Genomic DNA, 23,500 nt, shown 5'->3' with positions numbered 1-23,500 from the left:
GTATCTCTCTCTCTCAATCTCTCTCAATCTTAATACCGATTGAAATGATTTGGGGATTTAGGGATTTGGGGATTTGGGGATTTAAGGATTTAGGGATTTGGGGATTTAGGGATTCAAGAAATTTGTTTCTATGGAGTTAAGAGATATGCTGTCATTTCTGACAATGCATTGGAGATGGTCTCATGTACCACTTATAGGTGATTTGTGATGCATCTTCACATCAACCTTAGATCTGATTCTTATAAAGTGGAGTTAGGTTCCACTTCTGGGGACTTCAATCTACGGTCTCCCTGTTTTGAATCTATGGTTATTACTTGATTCTGTTTTTTTTCTTTTTGTTTTCTTTCCCATTTCTAACACCTTCAAATTTGGACTACTCACTATTTACTTTTGACCATCTACTTGATAGCCATCAATCGGATAGTAAGGATTGCTTGATCAGTGTGATTTTTAAGATGCTTCACCCATAATGAGTTATTAGACCCACAATTTCGATGATCTGTATAGCTGCACATCAAATGTTTTTGGGTTAGATTTGGGCAGTTTTGGATATTCTATTTATGTGATTTTAGTGTTGTAGTAGGTAATTAGATTTGTGCAGTTTTGGATATTCTATTTATGTGATTTTAGTGTTGCAGCAGGTAATTTGATTTGGGCAGTTTTGGATATTCTATTTATGTGATTTTAGTGTTGCAGCATGTAATTAGATTGTTTCGGGGGTAGCATCAGTGTGCCTTTGTTATTGACCCAAAAGATATTGACAATGGCTTCAATGGACTGGTTTTGCATCTTTCAACGGACAATATCCTGGCTTATTGTCTATTCAAGCTTCTAAACGAGGTAGGTAAGATATGTTATGCATTACCAAAACATCTATTGGATGATCCATGCATTTCCTTTTGTGACAAAAGATTATGTAGACAGTGGGGTGTGTACTAACAGGCTAACCCAAAACATCTTCCTTCTTCCTTCTTCTTCATTCATTTTTTGGTTTTTTTGCTTTCTTTTTTGGTTTTGTGCTGTGTGTGTGCGCGTGCACATGTGCCAGGATGTACATTAGCCAATATGTGCACAATGCATACTGTTTCGACTGATACTTTACACCTTGCTGACATATGGGATTGAGGGGATGGAATCATTAACTGAAGTGAAGTAAGCCAAAGATATTAAATCAACAATGTAGTGAATGCATCCACCAGAGTTGCATAGTTAACAAAAGCTTTGTGTTATCTAGTATTTTTATGCATAATTGAACTCAAGTGTGGTATGGGTATGGGTTAGGAAATGCTTTGTTGACTGAGATTGAATGCATGATAACTAAGATCTTAGCATGTCTAACCAGATACTCATTCTAGTTTTGTTTTCTTTACATGCTTCTTTCTTGTGTTGCAGGCATGATTGTTCCAATGCTTGAAGTTGTGATAGCTGTTGTCCATGTTGAGAAGCTTGTTGTACATTTCCATGACACAAATGGGCAATCTCTTTCAAATATTCTCATTTCCATCCAAGTAAGCAAAAATTGAATAAATTTGTTGTACTAATGCAAATTAGTCAATTTGTGAAGATAGTTTCTTATTTGATATGTGGCGCAATGCTGAATGATTGAGAAAAAATGGGAGTTAGGAAGAGGACTGCTAGGATTTTTAAAAGTTCAGGTACAGTTAGGATTATCCAAAAGCTTTGGTACTTGTTTACGGATGCTTGGCCATTGAACTCTTGATTCTTGTAGTATTCTTTTAAACACCATAATAGCTCTCTTATTAGAAAACTGATCACCTACAACTGGAAGTATGGTATGACGATTCTTTCATATTCTAAGTTTTTTATTTCTACTTTTTTCCCTTGAAAATCTTTTATATTTTCAAGAGAAAATGTTTATAGGAATGGATTTTAAGCTAAACTACAACCAGTTGTCGGTGTAGTCTTTTTATTTTGCAAAAAAAAAAAAAGAAAAAAAAAAGTACTTATTCACTTGTGCATATTCTTTGGTAGTTATGGAATGATGGCTTTGTACCTTAGCTTGTGGCTACATTTGCCAAGGATTTCCAATCCATGCATCAGGTAGGCCCCACCATATGGATGACATGAACCCTGACCTTAGATGGATGACAGCCATAACATAAAAGTTCTCAGATGGGAATTTTCTAACCATTTGATTATTTGACTCCTTTCCTTTGGAGTTTGGACATGGACGACCTCCTTAACTTTTGAATCAAAGAATTGCCCCTGTGGAATGCATGTGATTTTGGGTTAGAGGATATTTGTTGGGCTTTTTTTTGATAAACAACCCAGATATCCCATGTATGCCATGTTGGCATATGTGGGACACCAACATTTGGCGGTTGCAGATGCACATCTATAGGTAGCATTTTCCCAAGCAATTCTAACATGAGAAAACATAAAATCTCAAAGTGATGTTGTGGTTCTATTGGTCATTGGGTGACATTGGTTATGTAGCCAACCTCATGAAAAGAGAGCATATATAGCTTTGGTTTGGTTGTTATACCAAAGATATATCACACTCATCTCTCATAAGAGAGTAGACAAGGGAGTACCAGCTAGACCCCTTGTAGTGTTGGGGCTTGAAATTCAGGGCAGGGATTCTCCCATATTAGTCATAAATGGCCATGGGCCAGGTTTGGGTTTCAACAGCAATCCTGTTGAACCTTAGACTTGTCCGGCATACTTAATAATCAAGTCTGATTTCAGGCTCATGCAAGTCTTTGGGACCAACCCACATAAAGAGTGAAGCGGTACAGTTGAGGAAACTGCTTTGTTCTGATCTACCCACACATTGTCAACTACTATTCTTCTTCGGGCAATTATATCATGGGGTTTTCTTTGGCTGTTCATCAGTAAACGTGCTGGTGACTGGAACTTGGATAACCTTGTTATAGCAATGACTTCAAAGGTCTCTACGGATACAAGCAATAGTAAAATCACTTTTTTGGTAGTGAATGTATAAATTCCACCAATGAAGTTTGCTAAAGAAACATATTGATGTATAAATTCTTATTATTTTTTCCTTTCCTTTCCTTTCTTGTGTTTTTTTTTTAATTATTTTTTAAAAGATCTAGATGAACTCATTTTGGATATACTAGTCAATCTCTAGTTTTGAACCTCTGATTTGTGACCTCTGATTTGTGGACAAACTATAAGATATTTTTCATTTCTCAATGTTGTATAGCATCTATCACACCCTACCAGAGTATCGAACTGAATTGACTGAGGGTAAATTGCATAAATGCATGGAGAGAAAAATTGTGACTATAATATTTATATATCAACATTAAGCTTAGAAGTTCCTGCACCTTTTCTCTTTCATAAGGTCATCTACAAAACTGCTGAAGAGATTAATGTCCTTTTTCTTATACCAATGCTTCACTGTTGCCTATCCATGCATGAGGTTGTTGATAATTATACATTTGGTCATACTTGAAGGTAAAGTCTGCTACTGAACTTGCTTCAAGAGGCCTTCCAGTGGATAAAGTTGAAGCAATGGCTATTGTAGGCCTTCTACAGTTTGTTGATATCTTGCAATCTAGCATGAAATCAGCACTCAAGGAAGACCTTTACTAGTGTGCTGCAACCCTTTCCTTTTTCAATAAACAGGTGTTGAGTTCTCAAATAGAATAAATACAGTGCACACACACACCAATAATAAAATAATATATGCATAAAGAATGCAATTTAAGCAGGACAATAAATAACTAGCACTGCCACTGTATAACGAAAATGTTTGAAATGTGCATTTAGCTTGATGGATGTTTGAAATGTTTGTTTCTGATTTATTAATTATCGCATGATGAGCCTTAGTGATTAAGACTGCTCTTGGGTAGGCCTATAGTGTATGATCATTACTTGGAAAAGGTCCACCATTGCATAATCCTATCCATATGATTTGTTATCTCATGTCTTTAGGAAGTTCCTCAGATGCCACACCATGTAAATCAAATACACAATCCCACTTTTAGAAAAGAAAACAAAAGGGAAATTTGTGTTTTAGTTTTTGTATTGTTTCTAATTTTGTGTTGTGCTGGCCCATGAATACTAAAATGAAGAAAAAGAAGGTTGTAACTCAGCGAAAGCGTACTAGACCAACCGAAAGCACTCATCTTGAAGAGGTTTGATTTTGTTCTCTCAAATAGCTTGTGTTTTCCATCAATTATATTTGTGAAAAAAATGGTTTCTACGTTTGTTTACGCTGCGTTTGGATGCATCAAATTTCATTATATTTTCCACCAGATTAGATTTATTGATCATGAAATTCATGATTTAGGTGCAACCAAATACACCCTTATGATAAATACATGACCATTTGTCTCCATCATTTGTATTAAGCATTCTTCTTGTTGAATACACCCTTATGATAATGCTTTGATGGCTAGCAACTCTCGTTTTAGGCACATCAATAGAGTTTCATTATTTTGACTTGATTCAACTGAATGTTCACAATTCAATTTGGCTATGCATTTATATGCACCGTCATATTTCTACTAGTTATTATGCTGTGATTAACACATACACATATGCATAGAGATACATGTACATATACATATACACATACACACATTTTCTGTGTTATATTGTTGAAGCTGTAGAGTTCTTGCTTATCCCATTGTTGAACAGGGGATTGAGATTTTTCTACTTGAACTAAAACAATTTCAACTTTTCCTGAAGCATGAACATGAAAGGCAACCCCATTTCCACTTCAGCAAACTGATTATTTCAATAGCACATCCAAACACAGCACATTCAAAAGCTTATCTATGTTTTCGCAATGCAAAATTCTACTTATGATTGTATGAGATGGGAGCTTGTTCTATGGATTTATAATAGATGCTGTATTATCTTTCAAAAGAATGTAAATGAAAATAAACAACTTATAATATATATATATATATATGTTATCAATGGAGGATACCTTGATTAGGGGAACATGAAATTCTTGTAGCTTATGGTATGGTGCCCCAATATTGGTTGTATGTTACCAGTATGTAGTAGATAATAATAGGTTCAATATTTTTTGTATGTGGCTAAAATTTTTATCTCAACTACTCTACGCAGATTCTGTCCCACTTTCTGCAACTAAATTCCTTTATATAACCCACACTTATAAAATAAACCTATAACCTACACTTATAACCTAAACCTAAACCTATAACTTAAACCTAAAACCTAAAACCTAAACCCAAACCCGAACCCGATTTCCTAAACCTAAACCTTAACATATTCTCAATTCCCTAAAGCTATAACGTATAACCTAAACCTAAACCTATAACCTAAACTTATAACCTTAACCTAAACCTATAACCTAAAACCTAAATGTATTCTCAAATCCCTAAACTTATAACCTTAACCTAAACCTATTCTCAAATCCCAAAAAATATACTTATAACCTAAACCTATACCTTAACCTATAACCTATAACCTTAACTTACAACCTTAACCTAAACTTATAAGCTTAACCTAAACCTATTCTCAAATCCCAAAACTTATTGTAACATCTCGAAAAAATCCGTACAAAGACCCGAGTGCCACCTTAGACAGAAATCACCCAGGACCAAAACCTTTAGAAATTAGGTTAATGTTAACAAGTGCTAAACTAGAGTGCTTGTGAAATTAGCACTAATCACTTTAAATATAATCTGCAAGACCCAAAATATGCAGGATCATTAACGTTACATTATCCTGAAATCTAGAATCCATCCTTAAACCCGGTTGCTCTCGGGAGCATCTTGAAACTCCGTATCGGACCTGGACCACACGACGAAAGTCTAATTACCCCGAAACTATATAGTTATGACCGCATTACTGGACTTGACAACCCCCTCAGAAATCAAGTCCAAAATGTGTCTAAAAATGCACAACTTGAGCCCGGAGCGAAGAGTGTGAGAAACGTGAAACTATTTAGAAATAAAATTCAAATTTAAGTAATCTGAGTCGTGTCGCTTGAGGACCAAATATAAGGATTCAGACTGTCAGAATCTAACCCAAATACACCCTTAGATCAGGAGAAATGTCCCTCACATGTCGGTGTACTTGTGACCCTGATCGAGTTTCGGTGACCGTTGAATTGAAATTGGTGCGCCATGAGCGATTTAGAAACCCGATCGGAGTGAAAACTTAACTTGCTTAAGATCTGATGTTAGTGAGCTTAAGTCCGACCGCACATGGAAAAGGGGCCACCAGAAGTGCTTCGTTGGACCGGAACGACCCATATTTGGTTATAACCTAAGTATACCTTGGCTCTGGGGCCATTTCCATCAATTTTAGGCCTATATAAAGACCTTAAACCCTCACTCTCAAATTTCATACGAATTTTCTAAACCCTAGCTAAGAGAGAGAGGAAAAGAGAGAAAAAGTGAGAGAGAAGTTGGCGAATCATCTTGGAATTCTTTCCAGTTACCCTGCGTACCAAATCCATCGCATCTGAATTGTTATTCCGACAATTCTAATCTCATTTTTGGGTAAGTCAATTAAACCCTAACCTGTTTTGGAACTTAGATTAGTTTAAGTGTTGATATGGCTAATCTAATTCATGCCTTAGGTTACCTATTCACCGTTGATGAAGGCTTATCGTCTAAATCGAATCCGTTGCATAATTTCTGGTTTAAGGTGCGGACTATAAATGTATAGGTTATGGTTTTCAAGGCTTTCAGTGTCAGTTAATGGTTTATTATTGTTGTGGGTGCAATTTCACATGCCAAATGCAATGTTTGTATTGCGTTTCTGATATATATGAACTATATTGAGATTTGTGTATTCCATGTATATGTAAAAAGTATCGTATACGTATGAAATACGAGCATGTGTTTGCCATGATTAATTGTCATGTGTTTGTGCTAGTTGTATGTGTACCAACTCCTTAGCGAAAGGATTTGTCCTAATGTGTACTATCACCAACATACGTCATGTATGTTGGAATATGTAGTCTAAGTGTTTGTAGAAATGTCTGAATGAATAAGTGTGTAATATATTGTACTTTTTATGGGCGTTGAGAAGAGATTCTCAACTATCTTAATGATGTGTATGATTTCCTCCATGCAACTTACATTCTGTCTGCTTAACTTAGGCACTACTTAGGTGTGAATTCATGTTAAGTTGAAATTCATCAAATGCTCATATGCTTGTATGATTGGAATTGTTGATCCATTACTGTTCTGAATTGCTGGCATGAGTATCTGTTATAATTGAATGTGTTTGGGACTATGAAATAGTCCAGGCAATCGGTAACAAGCTTTGAGTTCGTGGCTGAGGTCACTTTCATCACGTAGGACGTGTTTGACGAATCCGAGTCCTATTAGGGTTGTCGGCAGTGGTTTGGCCACACGAAGTGTTTGGGCACTTTATGTCGTTCAACTCAACATGCGCTCGTACTAGTCGAATTCGTCAAGTAACCTGATTGTCCAGGTAAATGTTCACCATGTATGGACACTACTGTTTGAATCTAGGGTACCAAACTTACCTGTGTAATCCCGTTAACTATGGTACCTGATCCGCTAAGACTCATGAGCTGAACATGGTGGTATGGGACACCGTGGTCGAGCTGTCGGCCTACGCTGGGGTGACGAGCCTCCCCGTAGTGACCAATGAGCAATCCAGACTCGTGAGCTGATTATGGTGGTATGGGACACTATATTCGTACTGTCGGCCTACATTGATTGGTGACGAGCCCTTTGTTGTGACCTCGAGCATATCATGATACTGCATTGAGGCGACGAGCCTTATTGTAGCAACTAAGGTATGATTAGGCCTGTATTGATTGGTGACAAGCCCTTTGCAGCGACCTAGAACCATAATATCATATGAGATTGTCTATGACTGACAACCCTAGAATGGATCACCGTTTGGGAATTGATATAAGGAAGGTACCTTAGCTTCCCAATCCTGCTGTATGAAAAGGACTAATAACAACTTGGGCATTGCATGTGCCTTGGCATTGTAGAGCACTACGAGAGGTTGTCATGCGTACCGTAAGATGAAAACGCTAAGGAAGTGCAGGCGAGGGCATGCATCATTTCTACATACATCCTTTCATTAACAAGAGCAATTAGGATATGTTTGATTGTATTGGTTTATCATTACTGCTTGATTGAATTGATAACATGTTAACTTTTACTGTATAGTTCCACTGAGTTGATCACTCACTCCCATGTTCTGAGACGGTGTTTAAACACCAACCAGACTCTGTCTTAGATGCAAATGTTGATGCGACCCACGAGACAGAGCAGGAGTATGAGGATGACGAGGAGGCATTCTTCTTTATGCAGTTCTCAGGCGGGTTCATGTGAGTCGTGTCCTGAGTTACGGGGATTCAGGGTTATTGTTATAATGGTGTATTTCATTTTGATACTTGTATTTTAAAACAAAAACTTGTAATTATGACCTGGCAGAGCATACATATCTCAGGGACTTATATATATATATATATATATATATATATATATATGTGTGTGTGTGTGTGTGTGTGTGTGTGTTTCTTCAGTCTTCCGCTTGCATATTTCACCTGTCCCTGGATTATGTTTGCAGTTTGGCTTAATCTACTCCATGTTTTATGCACTAATACAAACAACATACATTCATCATTTCATATGTTGCATAAGTGATGTTTTTGAAACTCGGGAGCTGAGTTTTGCTCGACCCCCGAATTTCAGGGCGTTACACTTATACTTATAACCTAAACCTAAACCTTAACCCATAACCTAAACCTATACTTATAACCTTAACCTAAACTTATGACCTTAACCTAAACTTATTCTCAAATCCCAAAACCTATACTTATAACTTAAACCTAAACCTTAGCCTTCATCTTTGTGATTTTTTGTATTTTTGTTTAAGATGTTAAGCTTATATGTATTTATGTGTGAATGAATGTGATGTGGATAAGACTGTTTGTGTTTAAATGAATGTAGTTTAGGTTTGCATGGATTTACTAGTTTGGGTTTAGATGTGAATGTGAATATGATAAAATATATTATATAACAGGTGTATCAGGATGAATATGATGAAATATATTGTAACGGGCATATATCAGGAATTTTGTGCTGGAATATTTTTTTTTTAAAAGAGACTTTTAGCTACGAAAATTTTCGCAGGTAAAAGTTTTACAAATATTTTTACTAACGAAAATTTTCGTCAGTAAAAGTTTTTAACTAATTTTTTAGCGACGAAAATGTTCATCACTAAACGTTTTGTAATTATTTTTAGCGACGAAAACTATCGTCGCTAAAAGTTTAACATTTATTTTTTAGCAACAAAAATGTTCGTCGTTAAAAGTTTTGTAATTATTTTTAGCGACGAAAACTATCATTGCTAAAAGTTTAACATTTATTTTTTAACGATGAAAATATTCGTCGCTAAAAGTTTTGTAATTATTTTTAGCGATGAAAAATATCGTTGCCAAAAGTTTAACATTTATTTTTTAGCGACAAAAATATTCGTTGCTAAAAGTTTTGTAAAAGTTTTTTAGCGACGAAACAATTCGTCGGTAAAAAAATTTTTAGCGACGAAAAAATTCGTCGCTAAAAAGCTTGCTTTTGCTGACGATTAAAATTTTTCGTCGTAAAAACCTTTTGCGTTGGTCTTTTAGCGACGAATGTAGTGACAAAAATTTTCGTCGCTAAAACGTTTTAGCTACGAAATTTTGGCTTTTAGTGATGAAATTTTTTGTCAGTAAAGGTAGGATTTCCTTATAGTGGCTGTCAATGGGCTATTATTAATTGAAATTTGAGAAATTGACGACTGTAAACCCCACCTTATTCCAGCGTCTTTTCTGAACGCTCCTAAACTTACTTTCCAGGACTAAACCAATTATGTACGGACAGACTAATTGAAGACAAAAATACCCTTACTTTATGAGATATAATCATTTCACTCCCTTATAACCCAAAACCCACGTACGCACGTTATTTTTACCATTTTTCTTACTAAAATCTCCATTGAACCTTTAAATATTATCATTCTACTTCTAATATTCTGGGTTAGCTCCTTTTGGCTGCAATCTTTCAAAAGGTTCTAAATCTTCTTTCAGGCACCCTTCAACTTCTTCAACTTGGATTTGACTGGCACTATGGTTGTGGGAGGTATTGATCTTTAAAAAAGTTAGTGGGTTAAAGGTCAAGTTTATAGTGACAAAAACTTTTTGAATGTATTCTTGTTACATTCAATGGCAATTCATCTACTACCTGTGCAAATTTAGCTAGTAATTCACTAAGGGTACTCAGTCGAACTTAACCATTGCTCACTCAAAATTGAAGAAGAACTCACGAAAATTGAGATGAGCTTAAGTCAATGACGATTGATCGACGACTCGTTCAATTTCATGTGAATTTGGTCAATTCCATGTTAGGCTCGTTCAACTTCATGTGAGGTTTGTTGAATTTCATTTGAGGCTCGATCAATTTCATGTTAGGCTTAGTCAATTTCATGTGTTGCTCGTTCAATTTCATTTGAAGATCTCTCAATTTCATGTTAGCCTCGCCCATTTTCATGTTAGCTTCATTCAATCTCATTTAAAGCTCACTCAATTTCATGTTATCGTCGCTCAATTTAATGTTTGCCTCTCTCAATTTCCTGTTTGCCTCATTGAATTTCATGTTTGCATCACTCAATTTCTTATTTACCTCGTCGAATTTCATGTTTGCCTCACTCAATTTCATGTTTGCCTCACTCAATTTCCAATTTGCCCCACTGAATTTCCAGTTTTCCTCGCTCAATTTAATGTTTGCCTTGCTCAATTTATAGTTTGCCTTGCTGAATTTCATGTTTGCCTCGCTGAATTTACAGTTTGCCTCGCTCAGTTTCTAGTTTGCCTCGCTCAATTTCCAGTTTGCCTCACTCCATTTCCTGCTTGCCTCGCTCAATTTCATGTTTCCCTCGCTAAATTTTATGTTTCCCTCACTCAATTTCCAGTTTCCCTCACTCAATTTCATGTTTGCCCCGTTGAATTTCCTCTTTGCCTCGCTCAATTTCTAGTTTTCCTCGATTAATTTCCAGTTTGCCTAGCTTAATTTCTAGTTATTATCGCTTAATTTTCAGTTTACCTCGCTCAATTTCTTGTTTGCCTCACTCAATTTCCAATTTGCCTCGCTTGATTTCATGTTTTCCTCGCTCAATTTCCTCTTTGCCTCACTCAATTTCCTGTATGCCTCGTTGAATTTCATGTTTGCCTCACTCAATTTCCTTTGAGCCTCGCTCAATTTCATGTTTGCCTCCCTAAATTTCATATTTGCCTCGATGAATTTCATATTTGCCTCGCTGAATATCATTTTTTCCTCACTCAATTTCATGTTTGCGTCATTGAATTTCATGTTTGCCTCACTTAATTTCCTTTGAGCCTCATTGAATTTCAAATTTGCCTCATTGAATTTCATATTTGCCTCGCTCAATTTACCGTTTGCCTCGCTCAATTTCCCGTTTGCCTCATTGAATTTCATGTTTTCCTCGCTTGATTTCCTTTGAGCCCTGTTGAATTCCATGTTTGCCTCGATGAATTTCATACTTACCTCACTGAATTTCTTGTTTACCTCGCTCAATTTCCTATTTACCTCGCTCACTTTCCTGTTTGCAACATGGGACTACTTTCCTTCTCTTTGGCATTATTTATTGTGTTTACGGGCATCATTCAATTGCTTTGGTATGCATTAGAGCCTAATTATCAAGTTTTCCTTACCTCTTTGATATTCCATAGCTCTGGTACGACATATCGTTCACTGGGATTTTATTCATTCATATCCATCTAAGCTCTAGTTGTATATATGAAATTTTTAATGCCTTTCTTTTTTTTTAATTTCTTTTAGCTTTACATCATCCTCATCTAATATTTTAGTGAGTTCTTGGTCCTCTATTATTTAACCGAGTTGTATCTTATGGTATGCTTCTATTATTTAACGATTCTTTGATAAAATGTCATTGTATTTGTTTTTAGATAATGGCTACGAGAATCATCGTATGCTCTTATGGCGGGGAGTTAGTATGTGAAAACAATTGATACATGTACAAGAGTGGAAAGTAAAAAAGTATTGTTTTTGGTCTCGGTACTGCATATGAGAAGCTTCTATCTAAAACCTATAGGACTATTAAGAGTAAACCAACAAATTGTGATATTAGGATGAAAGTATTGTACCCTTGCTCAAACGAATCAATCCCTCCAACCGAAATCGAAGACGATGAAGAGGTGAGAATGTTCTTGGTAGCACAGTTGGTGCATTCGGATAAATTCATCCCTTTAATCATCGAGACAGTTCATCACATTAATGAGACAATACACATATACCCTGTGGGTGAGGAACATGGTGTGAAATTTGAATATATGTCATCACCATTACAAGTGGGACTAAGCAACAATCCACTGCTTGAGCCACTTCAAACATCAAACTTTGTGACCAGCCAAGTGAGATGGGCAGGTGACCTTAACCTCAGTTATGAATACATGGCACCACCTTTACCAACAAGAGAAAATTTGCATTCATCATACACCACTAAATCTATATGTGTAAGTGACATTCCACTTCTAGACCTTGCTGGAACATCAAACTTCATCACTCATCAAGTTATCGTGCCTTCCGAAAATGTTGCATTCACCAATGCAAATCTATTGGAATATATGAATTCATTGGATGAACCAATCGATATAGCTAGTGGGCAAACGTTTAAGAATAGGAGTTGGTGCCAGTATGTTTTGATCTAATTTGTAATTCACAATAACTTCCAGTATAAGGTCTTGTACTCATCATCTAAGAGACTCATCGTGGTGTGTTTCGAAGATAAATGAGAATGGAGGGTTCATGCATCTCAGGAGAATGATGTGGAGATATTCAAGAAACAGAATTATACGTCCAAAGACATGTGCAACATGTCATGGATGAAGAACGATCACCGATAAGCAAGTAGTAAGTGTCACGCCCCAAACCCGAAAATCGGATTCACAGGAATCCCGATCACCAAATCCGGTGCCGACAGCCTCCGTAGTACCCCATTCTCGGATCCTAGCATCCATACGCCAGATTTTGATCCTGGGATCCTACAAGGAGGATTCTTTTATGTACATTTAACTCGCAATAAGCATAACCACAAGATTACCCAATTCACAAGGTAACATCATCATCACATATCCACTAATATAATCAGTTGAGTACAATGCTGGAAGGAAATACATAAATAAAAATCAAGCTCCAAAAGACCGTTGTACGCTCCAAGCTCAACACTGCTGCAACCTAACATCACCTGCACACATCTATCGTGCATAAGCTTATAAAAAACTTAAAGGGTGGTGTAAGTGTGTGCACAACATAAGTGTCAAGTATTCAATACAATGCCATAATCATATAATACCAAAAATACTGGTAATCCATAAATCGTACAATATCGGAATAAGTAGAAATACTGACAAGATCAGGAATTATCCAATATTAGAATACGCAATACAAATCAACTATGCAAATGAGGAATCATAGATAGTCAAATATCAGATGCAGAGGACGCAATACAATATGCATTCCTAATGAGTAACACAAATAGCATCAGCCGTACCTAGACCATATAAATGCAGAGAAATAATAACCCAAAATGTCGTATGCCGCGAATGTCATGCAATATGCGGTGCAAATGGAATGACCATACTGGAGTGTGAAGTCGGGATGATAGTACGTGGTAATGCAGGCTATGGGGTCCATCATAAGGGACTTCTATCCAAACTAGTCCCATACCTAAATTTGGATAGACAAACTCAATGTGGTAAACTCCTAATCTCAGGTTAGTCGCGTGCCCCAATCGAAATCCTGACCATTGCGAAGGCACATGTAACAAATAGTTGCGCACTACCAACCCGAGTGGATAGTGAATGAATGAATGCATGAATGAGTATGCAACTCCTGCTCAGTAAATCCACATATCAGTACAGTTCATCTCTGAGATCATTACCGAGGTTCAACACACTCAAAATGGCACTACCGCTCTGTCAACCGTACAGCCCAAGTGAGTGTAAGAAACCTCACTATCCGCCTGGCCAATAATCTGCAAATACCTATCCGGCACGTCGATAGCGGACCCATTCACGAGCTGGTCAAACTCAGCCTAGTATTGCCCCCTACTCTCGGGCGGGTAAGGCCACACCCCCACTCAATCGACCATGACACAATGGGAGACGTGGCCTCCTGGTATTCGGCACTCGGGCGCTCATGTATCCACTCGGTCTCGACGTTGGGGCGTCCTCTGGTACCAAGAGGGTTTTAAAATTTTCACCCAAGGACATCTATGGCGCCCGTATGCTAGAACCAACATTTTTGGTGTCCCATTTGGCCATCCACGATATGCTTATGGAGGCTATGGTCCTGATGTCACTAGGGCACACAATGTAAGATGCATAAGTCATACAATCCAGTCATGCATCAATCCTGCGCATACTGTGCGTTCATGTGAGATAACTTCCACCTATCAGGGAGTCTCATAACAACCTGCCCAATAGCATATGCAATGGTCAACCACATCTCATAATAAACATGCAAATGATGCATATGTGCATGATCATGATGCTATGCAGTCACATACTCATAATTAGTATCAATATCCGGCATCGACAATCAATCACAATAAGGTGGACATTTAACCAACATTGTCCTCCAAGGAATGGTGGACCCATGGCCTCACACAAGGGCCAAATATACAACACCATGGGTCCCACTCAATAGCGTAATACACACCACAATGGGCCTTTCACATGGGCCTAACATACATCACAATGGGCTCCTTCGCCTGACCCCCAAATGCATCACAATGGGCCTCATCACCTAGGCCTCAATATACATCACATTGGGCCTTAAATACGGGCTAGATATACATCATATTAAGCCTCAAACACAGGTCGCATGTACATCATATTGGGCCTCCAACATAGGTTCCATATACATCATAATGGGCCTCAAACATGGGCCGCATATACATCATATGGCTCTCGACCATCGGCCTCGGCAAACGTAATCGGCCTCTACAATCGGCCTCGACAATCAGAATCAATCAATAATCGGCCTCAATGATTAGAATCGGCAATCAGTTAAGACAATCGGAATTGACAATTGGTCACAATAATCGGCCACGATAGCTAATTGGCAATCGGTCATGACAATCAGGATCGATCGATAATTGGCCTTGATGATTGGAATCGGCAATCGGCCACAACAATCGGTTTATAAATAAGGTAGGATCTATAGATGGACGGCCGATCAACCATAATATCAAGATCGGCCCACAACAGTGGTTATATCAAATCTTATGGCACGGGGCCATCCGTCTATGGCGAATGGGGCCCACTTATTTGAGCTAACATATATAGAGAATGGTACGAATGGGCCTAACAAGGCCCAAGGGAAGGTCACAAGGTGAACATTCAACCATCATTGCCCATCAATGTGGACATTTAACCAGCATTGCTCTTAAGGAGTGGCCTACATAATCACCATTACATACATCATGGCAAAATCACACATCATACCGGGCCTTGAATACACAACAAGTGGGCCCTGCACCTGGGCCTCAAATACATCTCAATGGGTCTTAACCCAGGGGCCCCAAATACATCTCAATGGGCCCCAAATATATCATATTGGGCCTTAGACAAATACATAAAATTGGGCCTTAATGAATGGGCCGCAAATACATCATATTGCGCTTTATACAAGGGCCTCATATTCCTCACATAAGGCCCTTCCAAATGGGCTCCAAATACAGCTCAATGGGCCATATTGAATGGGTCGCACTAATAGGCCTCATAAACATCAAGTGGGCCGCATCAACGGGTTGCACCAATGGGCCTCATAAACGTCGAGTGGGCCGCATTACATGGGCCTCATATACGACATGATAGGTGGGCTTGCTCATGGGCCCTCAAACACATAACATGTGGGCCCTATGCATGGGTCTCATATGCATCAAATGGGCCACGCCAATGGGCCTAACACATCACAATGGGCCTTGCCCATAGGCCACGAATACATCACAATGGGCCTTGCCCATGGGCCTCAGATTCAAGCAGGTGGGCCCCATCATATGGGCCTTGTATTCATCACATCATGCCTCTCCCTCTAGGCCCGCAATTCCATCATAATGGGCCCTATCCCGTGGGCCTTAATACACAATGAGTGGGCCCTACACCTGGGCCTAATATACATCATAGTGGGCCCCTAACATGGACTCAATATATGTAACAAAGGGCCCACATCCCATGGCCTTAAATGCATCATAATGGGCCTCTACCCATGGGCTCCAATACATCAAGATGGACCACATCAACTACACTGACCATCTATAGTTTTAAGGATCATTATAGAGCATTTCCAAGAAAATAATTCATATCGACAGATCATCTAGACCGTACCACAAATAATAGTGGTGATAATGATTTCCACCATTGAATTCCAGTGGGCCCCACCGCAATACTTATTTTCCATCCAATCTGTCCATAAGGTCATAAAGGCCCAGATTTAGAGGAGAAACAAATATCATATTGGTTCCAAAACTTCTGTAATCCCAACAAAGGGGTTTCAATGGTAGACATTCAAACCCATTGTTTGCTGTAGTGTGGTCCACTTGATGCTAGATCTGACTTATATATAGTCTCAAGCCATAAGACAAGGTCGCCAAATGGATGGGCGGTTGGATGCAACACATGTATCAAAGGGTGGGGGTCATGTGCACGTCAAATGGATGAACGGCATGGAGGCGTTAAAAGGGCCCACCGTAAAAAAATGGATGGATGGCATGAATGCTCAAACACACCAGGGGGTGGGGCCCACATAGGTGGCCCACCAGAGAAATGAATCTGCTTCGTCTTAGTCCCAAAGTGCTGGTACTGCACGTGCAGCAGCAGGTGGCATCATCTGCTTGCCCACATCAAATCGGATGGACGGTTAAGATTTAAAATGGATGGACGGCTCGGATGGATGAAGCCATCAGTGTGGGGTCCACATGGACGTCAATGCATGGATGGTCTGGATGGATAAAATCCATCAGTATGGGGCAGTGAGGACGCTGCCAGTCCGCTCATCAGGTGGGTCCCACGCACGTGGCCCACCTCCAGAGGGTTTGGATATATATGTTTTATAATATAATATAATATATTATAGTACCGTATAATATACTATATATATATATATATATATTAAAGAGCCACCGTCCAGAGGGTCTGATGTTCTGGACGGTGCATACCTGATGCATATGACATGGTGGGTCCCACATGTGGAATACAATACATACATTAGTGGGTCCCACGTGGGGCCCACCAAAATGCTTATCTGCCATCCAATCTGTTGGTAAGGTCACACGTAGCTGGATGAAAAGAAAAAACTAATTTCATATGATTCAAAACTTCTACTACAAAGGGTTTAAATGGCAGTCGTTTAAACACACTATTTCCTGTCGTGCGGGCCACCTAAGTCCCAAATGCAGGTGATGTTTTTTTTTTTTTTTTTTTTTTTTTTTGGCACTGTCCCAAAGGGACCCAACAAATGCACGGTGTTGATGAACAACACACATCATGGTGGGGCCTACAAGTGGGACCATGTCCCTGCCCGTTTTATCCGTGCATAGCAGGACGCTACTGAGGACGTCAGCAGCAGCGTCCCTGCCTAGTTTTTAAATTATTTTTTTAAAGAAATGTGTTTTTTCACAGTTTTTCCCAGGTGGGGCCCACATCAGCAAAATCCACCTTGTCCCTAAACGCTGGACGGTTGGAATGTTCTTCAAGGTGGGTCCCACATGGAAGTGGCCCACTTGGTCAATTGATCTTTGTGTTTACCCATCACCATTAAGTAGGGCCCACATGGCTTAGATGGTCGTGGGGTCCATTTGATGGACAGCTTGGACATCACATACATCAAGGTGGGGTACATCCGGGTGGGCCACACGGCCACATCATCACACCAAAATATTGAAAGAGAGAGGGAGAGAGGGAGAAAGAAGCACCCACTTCTAAATCGACTCCTTCCTCAATTCCTCGGGTCCTCAAGCCTTTTAGGATCTTTTTCAACAGTGGAGATGAGCTTTTAATGGCAGGATTGAAGGGGATCTAAGGTGAGAGGGTTGGCCATGGAGATAGTTTGGAACGTCCATGGCTTCTTAGTTGCTAGGGGAGATGAAAATGAGGAAGGAGAGAGAGAGGGAAATAGGAGAGAGAGGAAAAATCAAGGTTTGAATTAATGATGTAAGGCCATCATTAATTGCTTAGTAAGGGAGAGTGTTGACTCATGGAGAAATAAATGCCATAAATGCTTCTAAGTATTTATTACTTGGCACGTGATGATGACATTACCCCATGATAACCTAGGAAATGGTGCCATTGTGATACGTGGGCCCTACAAATGTGCGGTCCATAGCTATTATAATGCGCGAGCTACATCTCATGATTTAAGCATCGCATTGACACACGAGGCGTGGTGTTGGAATCGTGGCGTCGATGTGGTCGTAATGGTATAGGTCTCGGGTTGAGCCGACTCAGACTGACAGGACGTGACTCAAGATTGAACACAAACGCTGATAATAGACCACGGGTCACCGGAATTCAATCGGGAGGACCGTGAAAGCCTACGGAATGATACAGGCTAGGATACGGGTCTTACAGTAAGTTAGCCTATGAGCTGGTTATTAGCCGCATTGAACAACGCCTAGGGTTAAGGCCGAGTGATATTATCTTCGTCATGCAAGAGAAATATAATATTCTTATCAGTTATAAAAAGGCATGGGGCACTAAGGAGCACCCAATAAATCGTGTTATGGGGTCTTATGAAGACTCTTACAATGAACCCCTGATGTATTTTCATGAGTTGAGGATAGCCAACCCGGGGATGATGACTGTCATGCTTGTTAACCCAGAGACGAGCAGGTTCAAGAGATTTTTTGTAGCGCTTAGACAATATGTTCGAAGTTTTTAAAATTTTATGCGAAGGGTATTGGCCATCAACGAAACGCACTTAAAGGGTAAATACAAGGTTGTTCTATTCATTGTCACGGCCTTAGATGGCGACAATCATATTTTTCCAGTTGCTTTTTGCATCGGGGAATTAGAGAACAACAACAGTTGGAATTAGTTCCTTACCCACCTCAACTATACATTAGGGGCTCTTTCGGGTATTGTGATTATATCAAACCAACATAAAGGTTTAATGAAAGAAGTTCCTCAAGTCTTCCAACATGCAATCCATGTCTACTGTGCATACCATATATACAGAAACTTAGTGGACACATTTAAAGACAAGTTGTTAGAAATCTACTACTGATAGGCGGTGAAGACCTGCAGGAGGGCTGAGTTCGAAAAGTTAATGCATGATATTGAAATGGCCAACTGTTCACTCCCCAAGTATAGGGTTGTGATATAGTAATAAACTCAGTGAGACTGCACAAATCCCAAGGGACTAAAACCTCTACGTAATCTGAAATTAAGTAGAAATAGAACTAGACTAAGATGAAGTCTAAATCAAGTGAGTATGAGGGAATAATGGTGAAATATTAATCTAAAACTTGCAAATTTAAAGGTGAAAAACTAGAGTGCCAAGGATCCACTTGTAGCAATTGGGAAGATACCTAGCAATGATTCAAGGACACAACTGGAATTAGAGTCTTATCCTATCAAGTTAGTAAGAAGAGATTTGTCAGATCTCTGAACTTCTCATAGGTCTAATCATCAATAGATAAGAATGGCGAAGATTTGGAAGTGATTCCGTCACCTAACGATACTATGGCAAACCACAGTAATTTACTAATCTCATAGCTAATCATGAGAGAATTGTGAAAGTTAGGAAGGGTCGGAAGCGGGTCGGAAGCTGGAGTCGGTGAGAGTACTGTTCACAGCATCTCCGCAGCGAACAGAGACGCAGCAGGTGCATCTGGGTGAGATGTTCAGTGAAACGATCCACCAATTGCAAGCTCTGAACCGTTCAGGCTCTTTGGCGATGGTCAGCCACCCCGTAAGAATGATTTGGATGGCTAGGATCGATGGTCCGATCCGAGTCAAGCTTGCAGAACGACTCGGATCGTCCGGGTCTCTCCGGACGCGCAACTTGTGTAAATCAGCTTACGCTGATTCTTGGTGGGGCCCATGATCGGTGTCTTCGTGGAAATCCACTCCATCCATTAGTTTTCCCTCATAAAAACATTCGAGAAGCGACGGTTTTCAATTGGTTTCGGTTTGGCCCACTTAACTTTTCGTTGCACCATTTGTCCTCCGTTTAGACGGTTGAAAACTGATCTTGTTGTTTCTTGAAATTTCGTCACCTAGGCTTGAATTAAAGGGCCCGTGGGATCCTGATGGATGGTCCGGATTAGACCGTTAGTGTACGATGTTGGCCCACAAAGGAAAACCGCAACCCCTGTTGTGAAACAGAGGCTACGCCGCGACTCTGTGATGGTCGATGGGCCACTGATTGATGTCAGGTGTAAAATCCACTCCGTCCATTAGCTTCAGGACGAAAAACCGTCCAAACTTACTTGGTTTTGGATCCCAACCGTGGTGGACCATGAGATCTTCATTCCGCCGTCTATCTCAAGTTTGAACACAGCTTTCTTGTGATCGGGTGCATGGGACCGAAAGGTCACCATTATTGTGGTCTTCCCCACCATCCGGACACAATGGACGCTCCAGATCATACATATGTATGATGGGTGGGCTTCACTATTGTAAAACGGACAGACAACGTCCGTCCGCTGTCTTTCACGTGAGTGAGATCCGGTCAGCGCCCGCTAACCAGTGCTTTGGACCTAGTGCACTTGTGTAGTGTGCACAAGCATGGCTGGTGGGGTCCACATGTGATACTTATGAAAAATCCTCACCGTCCATCCATTTTGTCACCTCTTTTAAGGCGTTGAGAAGAAAATTTAAGCATATCCAGATACCAGGTGAGCCCCAATTTGCTGATTTGGTTTGTCCATTGGGCCACTTCCACAGGGATCTAATGGTTTAAATTTGAGGTGTATGGTTAATTTATGGCCCTCAGGCCATGTATAAAGTTTCGAGTCGAATAGATGGTGGAAACCCTATGATCTTGCATTCTGGACGTCTTTCAGGCCACTTGAGCTTCAGTTTCTCGGTTTTTTCGGATCCTTGGCATGTAAATCCGTCAATGTTAGTCCCCTGGGGTTTGTCCCTTGCCTTGGTGACTTCAAAGCATTAAATTCATGCTTTTAACACCCTATTTCAGTCCAAGCTCGTAAATACACCTTACAGCACAAACACGATTAAATCAGGCCGTTAAACAGTACCATGTTCATAAATCCAGGTAATAATTGGGGTCTATTATGCAATATTTAACCCTCAACACAACCCCCAACTAGCATCTTGCTAGTCCCGAGCAACGTATGCGAAAAGTAAGTTGAGAGTACAGAACGATTTCTCTAAACTCGAGTGATTTTTGAAAAACAATCATTATCCTAGAATTCTAAGATTCATGAATGTTGGGCATTACTTTTTCCTGGACTCAAGCACACGATAAACTTCATCATCAAGTTCAAAGTATTAATCCATTAATTAGAACAATTCTAAACATTGAGTTCCATGGGTGTATGGTCTAATCTCGGCTAATCATCATTAAAATTCACTTCTCTATTTCAGGATATCATTGGTAACCAACAAGAGAATTTATGATAACCAAAATTTAAACCAAAACTTGCCTCACAGATCATCTTTTCATTCTTCTAGCTTTTGATTTGTCCATTAAAAGTAACGCCAAGGAAGAGAATCAAATCTTCACCTATAGGGAGCAAACATATGGTGAAGACCGTACACCCAACCCTTTCCACATATCATCCATGGGGAATCAAATCTTCACCTATAGGGAGCAAACCTATGGTGAAGATCATTCGCCCAACCCTTTCTAAAGGTATCTGTTTTTTTAGCTAGGTATTTTCTTTTTCTTCAATTGATCATGACGGGCAAATTTTCTAAACTGGTTCCTTACATGCTTAGTGATTACTAAGTTAACCCTTTAATATCGAACTAAAGCTTTAACATGTAAGCTAGGTGTGATATGTGAAATCATGACTCAATCAATGTCTAAAATTTCTAATCATGAATTAACAATTCAAACTTAACTATGAAATTTAATAGATGGCTGAATCCAAAAGTTATAAATTACCAATATTATGTATCTTATAATTCTAAATCAAAGATGGCCATCAAAATCACTTCGAATTTACAAGAATATCCAGAAAAAATTTTAAAAATTTTAAAATTTTCACAATTTTTGCTCAATACCAAGAAAATACTGATTAGGTAACCTAATCTCCCACCTCCAACCTAAAATCTACATTGTCCTCGATGTAAAAGATATGAGCATGCAATGCACATGAGACAATGAAATTGAAAGAGAAGTGATGGAAAGATAGTAACTGAATAACGAAATCGTACGGTTTCTCCACAGAGATCTCAACATGAAAGCAGGTCAATAAGAGAGTGAAAACAACTAACTCAAACTATCCTAAAATAATGTAAGAAGCAAACTAACCTAATGGCATAAAACCGTCTAACATAAAACAACATAAAGCAAACTACCCTAGTCCTATGAAAGCAGAGAAATTTTACTCAATCATGCTGCAAGGTTCCTCTTCCGGCCAGTATCTTGATAAGTTTCTCAGTAAGTTCCTCAATAGGATCATCCAAAAGCCCTTTTTGCAATAGGCTTGGATGCCCTGGAGCAGGACTTTCCAGAGAAACTTATGTACCTCATAAGAAATTTTTCATTGAATTGCTTGAGGTATCCAGAGTATATACGATTCACCTGTGATAGAAGAAGTTTCAACGTTAGTATCCCATGGTGAATCAAAGACTACAAGTAGATAGAGTTCAAAAAACTTCTAGGAAGTGATGTAGTCTCAACACATTCCGAAGTGTCAGACTTCGGTTCCATTGTCAGCTCCTCCTTTAATGGTAGATAGTGAGGATCTGGGGAAGAAGAGGCTTCAGAATAAGGGTTCTCTCGGTCCATGACAACTACCGAGATGTTGTCTTGTGAGGCATCCACTATCATAAATTCATTTGAATCTAGAAAGTGTGCCTAGCAATCGTCCAAAGAGTTGGGACATTCAGCTGAGAGTGACTCATTTTCCACATTGAAGTGTGTGATAATCTACCCAAGGATTCCATCGTCTTTAAAAATATATGGAAGTATGCTCTCTTGCTCCAGCCCTACGTAGATAAATTGAGGGTCAGTAGACCAAGTATTGATATGAGGACTCTATTCATTAATACTGCTCAGAAGAGGCATTGAATTGTCAACAGTGTATGACTTAGATGGTGGCCTCAACTGGGTGGTTTCAACTTCCAGAGTCATATCAAGGGGCTCGTTCATCTCCCAAATCATACCATCATCCAATTCAAGGGAGTGGTCTAAACATGTCTTACAAAGGTTAGAAGGTTTAGGTGAAAGTGGTTCATCCTCTACATTTAAATTGGCCATGTCAGATAGGTGGAGTAGAACTTCCTGTGCCTCGTGATCACCTTCCTGGACCATAATTAAAG

At 39.3% G+C, this 23,500-nt stretch overlaps 1 long non-coding RNA gene across 1 annotated transcript; it reads left to right on the top strand.

Annotated features, from left to right (window-relative positions):
- Positions 1 to 334: 334 nt before the first annotated feature.
- On the top strand, positions 335 to 4,724 carry LOC131222329 (uncharacterized). The gene is made up of 4 exons (XR_009159998.1): positions 335 to 840; positions 1,393 to 1,508; positions 3,442 to 3,612; positions 4,062 to 4,724. It is a non-coding gene; the product is annotated as an uncharacterized LOC131222329 (long non-coding RNA).
- Positions 4,725 to 23,500: the final 18,776 nt, after the last annotated feature.

The sequence above is a fragment of the Magnolia sinica genome, chromosome 13 (genome assembly GCF_029962835.1).
Source record: "Magnolia sinica isolate HGM2019 chromosome 13, MsV1, whole genome shotgun sequence".
Lineage (NCBI taxonomy): Eukaryota > Viridiplantae > Streptophyta > Magnoliopsida > Magnoliales > Magnoliaceae > Magnolia > Magnolia sinica.
Note: the sequence above shows the minus strand (reverse complement) of the source record. Positions and strands in the feature narration are given on the sequence as shown.